Genomic DNA, 12,290 nt, shown 5'->3' with positions numbered 1-12,290 from the left:
ACCAATACCACCACCATATATGCCAATACCACCATCAATACCATGACCATCACCAATACCACCAATAGAACCCGAGTAACACCACCACCACCAATACCCCCACCAATACCATCACCACCAATATCACCAACACCAATACCGCCACCTCCAATGCCACCAATACCACCACCACCAATACCCAAACCAATACCATCACCACCAATATCACCAACACCAATACCACCACCACCAATACCATCACCTCCACCAATACCACCACCACCAATACCACCACCATTAATACCACCGCCAATACCACCACCATATATGCCAATACCGCCATTAATACCATGACCATCACCAATACCACCAATACCACCCCAGTAACACCACCACCACCACCAATACCCCCACCAATACCATCACCACCAATATCACCAACACCAATACCGCCACCACCAATGCCACCACCGCCACCAATACCACCACCACCAATACGCACACCAATACCATCACCACCAATATCACCAACACCAATGCCACCACCACCAATACCACCACCTCCACCAATACCACCACCTCCACCAATACCACCACCACCAATACCACCAAGACCACCAACAGTGCCACCCCAATCCAATACCACAACCACTGACACAAATACCAGTGCCAATACCAATACCACTACCAGCACCAATACCATCACCACCAATACCACTACCTTCAATAGAACTAATACCAATACCACCACCACCTCCACCAATACCACCACCGCAAATACCACCACCACCAATATCACCACCACCAATACCACCACCAATACCACCACAACCAATACCACAACCACCACTACCACCACTACAACCGCCACCAATACCACCACAACCAATACCAATACCGCCACCACCAACACCACAAATATCACCACCACCACCACCAATCCAGTACCACCACCCCAATACCAATACCACTGCCAATACCACCACCAGCAATTACACCAATATCAAGACCACCACCACCACAAATACCACCACCACCAATACCACCAAAACCATCACCACCTTTATCAATACCACCGCCACCAATACCAAAACCACTGCCACCACCACCAATAACACCACCACCAATACCACCACCACTACCACCAATACCACCACCAATACCAGCAAGACCACCATCAATACCAATACCACCACCACCAATACCACCACCAATACCATCACCACCAATATCATCACTACCAATACCACCACCACCCACCACCACCAATAAGACCACTACCAATACCACCACCACCTCCAATACCACCACCACTTCCAATACCACCACCACCAATACCACCACCAATCCAATAACACCACCACCAATACCAATACCACTGCCAATACTAATACTATCACCACCAGTAAAATCAATACTTCTACCACCAATACCACCACCACCAATACAACGAATACCAGCACCAATACCACCAGCACCAGTTCCACCAGCACCAGTTCCACCAGCACCAATACCACCCAAACCAATACCACCACGAATGCCAATATCACCACCACCAAAACCACCACCAATACCACCACCACCAATATCACCAATACTACCACCAATATGACCACCACCAATACCAGCACCACCAATACCACCAATATCACCACCAATATCACCAACACCACCACTACCACCAAAACCACCACCAATATCACCACCACCAATACCAACACCATCACTACCACCAAAACCAATACCAGTACCACCATTAATACCACTAATACCAATACCACCACCACCAACACTACCACCAATACCGCCACCACAAATACTACCAATACCACCAACACCACCAATACCCCCAACATCCTATACCACCACCACCAATGCCAGAACCACCACCAATACCACCACCAATACTACCACCACCATCACCAATACCACCAATGCCACCATCACCAATACCACCACCACCAATACCTCCACCCCCGCCAACACCAATACCACTGATACCAATACCACAACCACCAATACCACCACCACTAATACAACCACTATCAATACTACCACCATCAATAATACCACCAATATCAGCACCACCAATATGACTACCACCACCACCACCAATATGACCACCATCAATACCACCAGTACCACCACCACCAATATCACCACCAGTACCACCACCACAACCACCACCAATACCACCACCAATACCACCACTACCAATACCAATACCACCACCAATACCACCACAACATATGCCATCACCACCACCAATACCAATACCATCACCAATACCACCCCCAGTACCATAACCACCACCAATACCACCACCACCAGCAATACCATCACCACCAATACCACAAACAAAACCACCACCACCAATATCATCACCACCAGTACCACCACCAATCTAATACCACCACCACCACCAATACCACTGCCAATACCACCACCACCAATAACACTAATACCACCATCAATCAAAGCAATACCAATAACAGCACCACCACCAATGTCACCACCACTTATACCAATACCAATACCACCACCAATACAACACCTACCACCAATAACACCACTACTACCACCACCAATAATACAACCACCAATACAACCACCACCAATACCACCACCACCAATACAACCACCACCAAAACCACCACCACCAATACCAATACTACCACCACCAAAACCACCTCCATTACCAATACCACCACCAATACCACCACCACCAATACCACCACCACCAATCCAATACCACCACCACCAATACCAATACCACTGCCAATACCACCACCACCAATACCAACACCACCAATATCACCAATACCACCACAACCAATACACCGCCAACAATACCACCATCAATACCACCACAAATCTAATACCATCACCATCAATACCACTACCACTGTGAATACCAATACCACCACCACCAATAACACCAATACCACCACCACCAATAACACCACCAATCTAATACCACCACCACCAATACCAACACCACTGCCAATACCAATACCACCACCACCAATAACACCAATACCACCACCACCAATATCACCACCACCACCAATATCACCACCACCACCAATACCAGCATTACCAATGTCACCCCCACCAATACCACCACCACCAATACCACCCTCACCACCAATACCCCGACCCCCAATATCACCACCACCAATACCACCACTACCACCACCAATACCATCACCCCCAATATCACCACCACCAATACCACCAGCATCAATACCACTGCCACCAATACCACCACCACGAATAAGACCACCACCAGCAATACCACCACCACCAATACCACTACCAGTAATACCAACACCAATCCAATACCACCACCACCAATACCAATACCACTGCCAATACCACCACCAACAATAACACCAATACCACCACCACCAATAGAAGCAATACCAATAACACCACCACCACCAATATCGCCACCACCAATACCAATACCACCACCACCAATACAAGCACTACCACCACCACCAATAACACCACTACTACCCCCACCAATACTACTATAATCACCAATACCACCACAACCAACACCACCAATACCACCAACACCAATACCACCAACACCACCAATACCACCACCATTACCAATACCACATCCAATACAACCACCACCACCAATCCCTCCACCACCAATCCAATAGCACCACCACCAATACCAACACCACCACCATCACCAATACCACCACCACCAATACCACCAAAACCACCACCAATACCACCACCAATATCAGACCCAATATCACCACCATCACCAATATCACCACCACCACTAATACTCCTGCAACAAAACCACCGCCACCAATGCCACCACCACCAATACCACCACCATCAATACCACCACCACCAATACCACCATCACCAATACCACCAATGCCACCACCACCAATACCACCACCACAAATACCACCACCCCCTCTAACACCAATGCCTACAATACCAATACACAAAAAAAAGGGTGGTCCCCTAACTAATCCAATGAGGGGGAACATACACAGAAATATAAAGGGTCCCAGTCAAAAAGGAGAGGCTAATATACTCAAGCTAAACACAAATATAGGAATTCAAATGGAGATGCTAGTGCCCCAATATTAGATATCCCAATGTTTATACAACATATTACAAAAAAAGTAAGTAACAAAAAAATTTGCATAAAAATATCTTCTTCATTTTATTCAGTACAGAATATAGACATTTTTAAAATAATCAAACACAATAGATAAACTCACATAATGAAATTACATTTCTTGTGCAGGTACCACATTCGAGAAGTAGTTGTCGACGCAGCGTTTCAGTTTTGGGATTAAAAACACCTTCCTCAGGACAAATTCTAAATGACAGAAAACATAAAATTACAAAATAATACATGTTAAAAAGTCATACATGTTGTCACAGGTGAGCAAGGGGCACTCTTCACTTTACAAGATCTCTCTTTTTTTGTTAACACGTCTTAAAAAATAGCATCTTATTCCTATCTAAACAACATAGTGTTTTGCACATAGAAGAGAACAACAATAACAAGGAATATTATCTCAATCTTACAGTCCCATTATTATTCTGAATCTAAACACTTTTCAATCAATGTCAAATTTTATACACAAATATAGTCCCCGTCTATCAATTAAAAATTTTCAAGAGATACTACAAACAAATCTTGGTTTGATAATCAGATCATTAATACATCAGGACCCAACTGAAAATATATGAGTACTGCTCGACATAACTATGTCATAGTATACATAATCGAACCTCTTTCCATTGATCAAATTCGCATTCACTACGCAAATTTAGTCCCATTACATACCTCAAACTAGAATTTTTCAAGAGATACCAAAGACGAATCTTGATTTAGATTTCAGGTACTTAATTCATCAGGACCCAACTGGAAATATATGGGTACTGCTCATCACGTCTAGTCCGTTATCCTTTGTGAGACATAGTAATGAATAGTTTCAAAATTATGTGAAAAAAATTAAAAAGTTCAGAATATATGTGTTAAAAGAAGATTCTTTGTACCTCAGATCATGACTATAAGGGTTCCTTAGTGTACAGTGGAGCCACCGATATTTTATGAGAGGTTGAAAGTTGACTCTAAGGAGATAACTATGTGCAAAAATGTGATACAAGCTCAATATGCTGATTCAGCTCTAATTATGCGCCGAGAGCACACTCGCTGAAACTTACCATATTAAAATCAGACAAGGGAGTCTATAGCCGCAGCCGCAATTTGTATGTATTGCAACTTATATAGCGCACGTATCACCCGAAGGCATCAAGGCGTTTGCTTAGGGAACCCGTCCTGGTATTCCCCTGTGAGATACCCCGGCAGGGTATCCACAAGGTGAAAGCCAGGCATCCCGCCGCGAGGGGCCGTAGTGGAGATTAAGCAAGCATTATATTTAATATAATCGATCTCACTAACCTTTAGTTTTTGCCTGTTAGCAGAGTTTGGTTAATCTAAATCCCATCTGTCATTACTAAATGATATAAAAAGCGATTTTTATAAAAACGCCGTGGCTCGGTCCTCATGTATTATAATAAAGGGCCATGTGCACACAATTGCTTGCTAATCTAATTGATTTTACGAAAATAGAAATATAGAGGGCATTCGAGTGATCTATACTTATTAATACAATTATATCTAATTTGAAACAGATTTTATGCCGTCATCTTACATATGAGTGCAATATAAAAATTAAATATAATGCAATTCTATTTTAAACGGGAGATCGCGTCAATCCATTAAGAATGTATTATTACTTCTTTCCATAGATTGAATAATATTTCTTTGTATGAATACGGGAGGACAACCCCTGTACACTATATGCCGTTCATATAGACAGAGTCCAAATTGTGGCTGCGGCTATAGACTCCCTTGTCTGATTTTAATATGGTAAGTTTCTACGAGTGACCTCTGGGCATAATTAGAGCTGAATCAGCATATTGAGCTTGTATCACATTTTTGCACATAATTATCTCCTTGGAGTCAACTTTGAACCTCTTATAAAATATCGGTGGCTCCACTGCACACTGAGGAACCCTTATAGTCACGATCTGAGGTACAAAGAATCTTCTTTTAACACATATATTCTGAACTTTTTGATATTTTTCACATAATTTTGAATCTATTCATTACTATGTCTCACAAAGAATAACGGACTAGACGTGATGACCAGTACCCATATATTTCCAGTTGGGTCCTGATGAATTAAGTATCTGAAATCTAAATCAAGATTCGTCTTTGATATCTCTTGAAAAACTCTAGTTTGAGGTATGTAATAGGACTAAATTTGTGTAGTGAAGGCGAATTTGATCAATGGAAAGTGGTTCGATTATGTATACCATGACATAGTTATGTTGAGCAGTACTCATATATTTTCAGTTGGGTCCTGATGTATTAATGATCTGATTATCAAAGATTTGTTTGTGATATCTATTGAAAAATTTTAATTGAGAAATGGGGACTATAGTTGTGTATAAAATTTGACATTGATTGAAAAGTGTTTGGATTCAGAATAATAATGGGACTGTAAGATTGAGATAATATTCCTTGTTATTGTTGTTCTCTTCTATGTGCAAAACACTATGTTGTTTAGATAGGAATAAGATGCTATTTTTTAAGAGGTGTTAACAAAAAAAGAGAGATCTTGTAAAGTGAAGAGTGCCCCTTGCTCACCTATGACAACATGTATGACTTTTTAATTGTATTGTTTTGTAAATTTATGTTTTCTGTCATTTAGAATTTGTCCTGAGGAAGGTGTTTTTCTTCCCAATACCGAAACGCTGCATCGACAACTACTTCTCGAATGTTGTAACTTCACAAGAAATGTGATTTTATTATGTGATTTTATCTATTGTGTTTGATTATTTTAAAAATTTCCGTATTCTGTACTGAATAAAATGAAGAAGATATTTTAATGCGGAAAATTGTTTTGTTGTTACTTACTTTTTTGTAATATGTTGTATTCACAGTGGGATATCTAACATTGGAGCACTAGCATCTCCATTTGATTTCCTATATTTGTGTTTAGCTTGAGTATATTAGCCTCTCCTTTTTGACTGGGACCGTTTATATTTCTGTGAACAATACCAATACCACAAATACCAATACCACCACCACCAATACCACTGCCAATACCAATACCACCACAACCACTAACACTAATACCACCATCACCAATTCCACGAATACCACCACCCCCAATAGAACCAATACAAATACCACCACCACCAATACCACCACCACCAATATCACCACCAATACCACCACTACCACCACCACCAATACCACCACCAATTCCTATCACCACCAATATCACCACCACCAATACCACCACCACCACCAATACCACCACCAATCCAATACCACCACCACCAATAACACCAATAACACCAATACCACCACCACCAATACCACCACCACCAATAGAACCAATAACAATAACACCAACAATACCACCACCACCACGAATATCACCACCACCAATACCACCTCCACCAACACAACCACTACCACCACCACCACTAACATGACTACTACCACCACCAATCTACAACCACCAATACCACCACCACCACCAATACCACCACCACCATTACCAATACCACCACCGCCAATACCACCACCATTACTCATACCACCACCAATACCACCACCACTAATAACACCACCACCAATACCACTACCACCACCAATTCAACACCACCACCACCAATACCATTACCACCGCCAATACCACCGCCACCAATATGAACACCACCAATATCACCAATACCACCGCCAATACCACCACCAATATCACCACCACCACCAATATCACCACCATCAATTCCACCACCATCAATAGCACCACCAACACCACCAATACCACCACCACGTATACCAATACCACCACCACCACCAATACCACTACTACCACCACCAATACCCCCACCTCCACCAATTCCCCCACCACCAGTACCCCCACCACCAATGCCACCACCACCACCAATACCACCATCACCACCAATACCACCATCACTAATACCACCATCACCAATACCACCAATGCCGCCACCACCAATACCACCACCACACCAACACCAATACCACCAATACCACAACCACCAATACCACCACCACCAATACAGCCACCACCAATACCAATACCACCACCACCAATACCACCACCAATATCACCACTACCCATACCACCACCACCAATACCACCACCAATACCACCAATACCACCACCACCATCAATACCACCACCACCAATACCACCATCACCAATACCACCAATGCCACCACCACCAATACCACCACCAATACCACCACCCCCTCCAACATCAATATCAATGATACCAATACCACAACTATCAATACCACGATCACCAATACCACCAATGCCACCACCACCAATACCATCACCCCCTCCAACACCAATGCCAACTATGCCAATACCACAACTACCAATGCCACCACCACCAATACCACTGGCAATTCCGATACCACCATAACCACTAACACCAATACCACCATCACCAATTCCACGAATACCACCACCACCAATAGAACCAATACAAATACCACCTCCACCAACAATACCACCACCACCAATATCACCACCACCAATACCACCACCATTACTATCACCACCAATACCATCACCAATACCATCACCACCAATATCACCACCACCAATACCACCACCAGCAATACCACCACCAATCCAATACCACCACCACCAATACCACTGCCAATCCCAATACCACCACCACCAATAACACCTATACCACCGCCACCAATAGAACCAATAACAATAACACCACCAACAATACCACCACCACCAATATCACCACCACCAATACCACCACCACCAACACAACCACTACCACTACCACCACTACCAATAACATGACTACTACCACCACCAATACTACAACCACCAATACCACCACCACCAACACCAATACCACCACTACCACCACCACTACTACCACCACCAATACCATCACCACCAATATCACCACCACCAATACCACCACCACCAATACCCCCACCCCCACCAATACCACCACCACCAATACCACCACCAATCCAATACCACCACCAATACCACTGCCAATCCCAATACCACCACCACCAATAACACCTATACCACCAATAGAACCAATAACAATAACACCACCAACAATACCACCACCACCAATATCACCACCACCAATACCACCACCACCAAACCAACCACTACCACCACCACCACCAATAACATGACTATTACCACCACCAATATTACAACCACCAATACCACCACCAATACCACAACCACCATTACCAATACCACCACCGCCAATACCACCACCATTATTAATACCACCACCAATACCACCACCACCAATACCACCACCACCATTACCACTACCACTACCACCACCAATCCAATACCACCACCACCAATACCAATAGCACCACCAATACCACCGCCACCAATACCACCACCAATATCACCACCACCACCACCAATTTCACCACCATCAATTCCACCACCATCAATACCACCACCACCACCAATACCACCACCACTAATACCAATACCACCACCACCAATACTCAAACCACCAATACCCCCAACACCAATGCCACCACCACCACAAATCCCACCTTCACCACCAATACCACCATCACCAATACCACCAATGCCACCGCCACCAATACCACCACCACACCAACACCAATACCACCAATACCACAACCACCAATACCACCACCACCAACACAGCCCACACCAATACCAATACCACCACCACCACCAATACCACCACCAATATCACCACTGCCCATATCACCACCACCACCACCAATGCCACCACCACCAATACCACCATCAATACCACCACCACCAATACCATCATCACCAATACCACCAATGCCACCACCACCAATACCACCATCACCAATACCACCAACCCCTCCAACACCAATACCAACGATACCAATACCACAACTACCAATACCACCACCACCAATACCAATACCACTGCCAATACCAACACCACCACAACCACTAACACCAATACCACCATCACCAATTCCAAGAATATCATCACCACCAATAGAACCAATAGAAATACCACTACCACCAACAATACCACCACCACCAATATCACCACCACCAATACCACCACTACCACCACCAATATCACCACTAAGCATGGGCGGATTTTGCTCATTGGCAATCCGCGAACTTGCGTATTTACGGATTCGCAATCCGCAAAATCCGCGAACTCTCGCAAATTTGCGGATTTTTTTTGTGTGTTCGCAAGGGTTTCTGCCAGTTCGCGAGGGTTGTGTACCAGTTCGCAAGTGCGAACTTACTTGTCGGCTCGCAAACACCTCGACTATGTTGTTTCTACGTCTGGTTCATCATCACAGGTTCACAGCACCCTCTGTTTCACCACTGCCACCCTCTGGTACACCCATGCCACCCTCTGGTACATCACTGCCACCCTCTGGTTGGTTTATCACTGTAGATTATGGGGGTGAAAAAAAGCAAGCACACCTGCCCTGCTTCAACTGACATGAATTAATTTGGGGTTGATTAATGTGTCACTGAATTTAAACTTCCAGTCTGGCTGGCACCTGCTTCCTTATCTGTAATTTGCTTTCTGTTGCAGTGCAATTTTTTTTCACAGGACCTTTGTGGCCTACTTGTAGCTATTCTCTGAGCCTGCTGTGAGGGTCAGAGCAGGGTCATAGAATAGTTGCAAGTAGGTAACGGAACTCTGAAGGGGCCCCTCAGGAAGCACTACAGGGAATGGTTACTAATGATAAGATTAAACTTTTGTACCTGCTGAGTGCTTTCAGTTTTGTCTGTAATTGCTTTCTGTTGCAGTGTAATTTTTTTAACAGGACCTTTGTTGTATACTTGTAGCTATTCTCTGAGCCTGCTGTGAGGGTCAGAGCAGGGTCATAGAATAGTTGCAAGTAGGCAAATGAACTCTGAAGGGGCCCCTCAGGAAGCACTACAGGGAAAGGTTACTAATGATAAGATTGAACTTTTGCACCTGCTGAGTGCTTTCAGTTTTGCAAAAATCCAAATATCCAGCAGCATCCACAAAAAGTAACCCTTCCAGGTCAAGATCCAAATCAAAGTGACCAGCACATGAAGAAAGCACTGGGAGGAGCCTGCTGGACAGGAACAGGAAGTTGGAGACTGTGGGGCACTTCCTTCCTCCCACCCCCCCCTAAAATGGACTCCTTGCAAAGAAAAAGTGCAGGCAAATGTCAACCTGAGGAGTTATTCTGATAAAAATCATAATTTTCAAGGTTTATGCTGCCCGCTGGTGGATTTCTTGTGCGAAATTGCAAATTTTGCAATCTCGCAATTGCGAGATTGTCGCTGCCCGCCGCATCTACTTGTTCGCAAGTGTTTACTCCCGCGAAATTGTATAGTATTCTAGTTGGCAAGTGCGACCAAGCAAAAAATCCGCTTCGCACGGATTTTACGAATTTTCGGCAAGTTCGCGAGAGTTCGCGGATTGCAAATTTGCCGAAAATCCGCAAAATCCGCGAGCGAAACGGATTTTACGCCCATGCTTAATCACCACCAATACCATCACCACCAACATCACCACCACCAATACCACTACCACCAATACCACCACCACCACCAATACCACCACCACCAATACCACCACCAATCCAATACCACCACCAACAATACCACTGCCAATCCCAATACCACCACCACTAATATCACCAATACCACCACCACCAATAGAGCCAATAACAACAACATCACCATCAATACCACCACCACCAATATCACCACCACCAATACCACCATCCCCAACACAACCACTACCACCACCACCACCAATAACATGACTACTACCACCACCAATACTACAACCATCAATTCCACCACCACCAATACCACCACCACCATTACCAATACCACCACCATCACCGCCAATAACACCACCATTACTAATACCACCACCAATACCACCACCATCAATACCACTTCCACCACCAATCCAATACCACCACCACCAATACCAATACCACCGATCTGAGTGATGGGTGACAGTGCAAAGAGCCAAGGAGCACTTCCCTCTAAACACCTTAATAAGGAACAAATTCCTATACAAACATCAAAGCAATAGGGTCAGCACTCCATTGTTCATAATCAAAGCAAGTTCAAAGTAGTTAGCACATAAAAGGACTTCCAGATTAAAATTCAATTTTCACATTTTGAAACAGATGCACGCACACGCCACCAGTTACCAAGCTT

The sequence above is a fragment of the Lissotriton helveticus genome, chromosome 1_1 (genome assembly GCF_964261635.1).
Source record: "Lissotriton helveticus chromosome 1_1, aLisHel1.1, whole genome shotgun sequence".
In the NCBI taxonomy this organism is placed as follows: Eukaryota; Metazoa; Chordata; class Amphibia; order Caudata; family Salamandridae; genus Lissotriton; species Lissotriton helveticus.
This window is presented reverse-complemented; position numbering follows the sequence as displayed.